The sequence below is a fragment of the Octopus bimaculoides genome, chromosome 3 (assembly GCF_001194135.2).
Source record: "Octopus bimaculoides isolate UCB-OBI-ISO-001 chromosome 3, ASM119413v2, whole genome shotgun sequence".
Classification (NCBI taxonomy): Eukaryota; Metazoa; Mollusca; class Cephalopoda; order Octopoda; family Octopodidae; genus Octopus; species Octopus bimaculoides.
In genome coordinates, this window is record NC_068983.1 from 162,531,879 (window position 1) to 162,533,180 (window position 1,302).

Below are 1,302 nucleotides of genomic sequence, written 5' to 3' on the forward strand. Positions count from 1 at the left end.
GTTTCTTTTTCAGTTATAAAAAAAGAAAGAAAAAAAGAATTCCTTCATATTGACAGCCTTGATTTCCTGTAGAATCTATTCTTAAATATTTCGTTCTATCAAGAATGATGTATTTATGTTTTCGGGGTCCAAAGAAAAAAAAAAAAAAAAATTATTTTAGTATTTTAATAATCATCACTTGCAATAACTTGCTTGAGGTGTTGCCTGTTTGGCCTTTAGCTTACTAATGGATTGGTTGTGCTTTGTTAATTTCCCAGTGTTAATTGTAATTTGTATATAAAAGAATCTCCTTACTACAAGAGAAAATGGATGGCTCTACACAAATTCCAACAAAAGTGAATTGGAAGCAAATTTCTTCCTTTAAAACATACTTTTTTGGTATCTGCTAACTTCCCAAATTTTTCTATATTTTAATTATTACTGATTTATTTTAATGTGTGTGTGTGTGTGTAATTATATATATACACACATAAGTTATGTTGAAGGACATGCATGATGGTTAACAAGACAAAAAACAGGCATGGGTTTGCCTATTTCATCATTTAAAAAAAAAATTCAGTTATGATTTTGGTGCTGGAAAATGTTTATCATTTTCCAGGGTCTCCAAACAGAACAAAACCCAGTCTTAGGACAGGGACAGAAGTGTGGTGTGAAAACAAGAAGGTATTAAAGATGGTGGGGGGTTGGTTTGAGAGAAGGAGGAGGCTAGCATAAAGGGGGGAATTAGATTTTTGAAGAAATACAACCTGAACATAGAGAAATATATTTGTATGTGGTTAGTGTAAAAAGCTCATGGAAGTGAGAAGATATAAGATAGAGCAAGTGCAACAAATACAATAAAAATATACGTAAGAGTAAGAAACAACTCCTTAAACAACAGTGAAAGAAGGTCATTGCACTGACAATGTAAAGGGGAAAAATTGGACCTGGATAAAAAAACCCTAGTTTCTCAGCTAAATTTTTAACTTGGGTTATTTAATGGTTTTGACAGTGCAAAAATTTGGTATTGCCCATCTGGAAAGTGTATGGATATACACACAAGCATTTGAAAAAAAAAAACAAAAAAAAAATCTTGTAAACTGTGAAGCATTATTTAATTTATTTACATTTGATTAATAATGTAACACAAGATATGCCTCTTTTATAAATACTTCAAATAATGAACATCTTGTAATTTCTTTTTATGATCTAATGTTAGTTTCTACAGGAACTCCAAATCCTGTCACAGGTTCCTCCTATAGCTTTGTTCCCTCCCACTTTTTATATGCAATTCATGTAAATACCTCTTCCTTAAACCTTCCC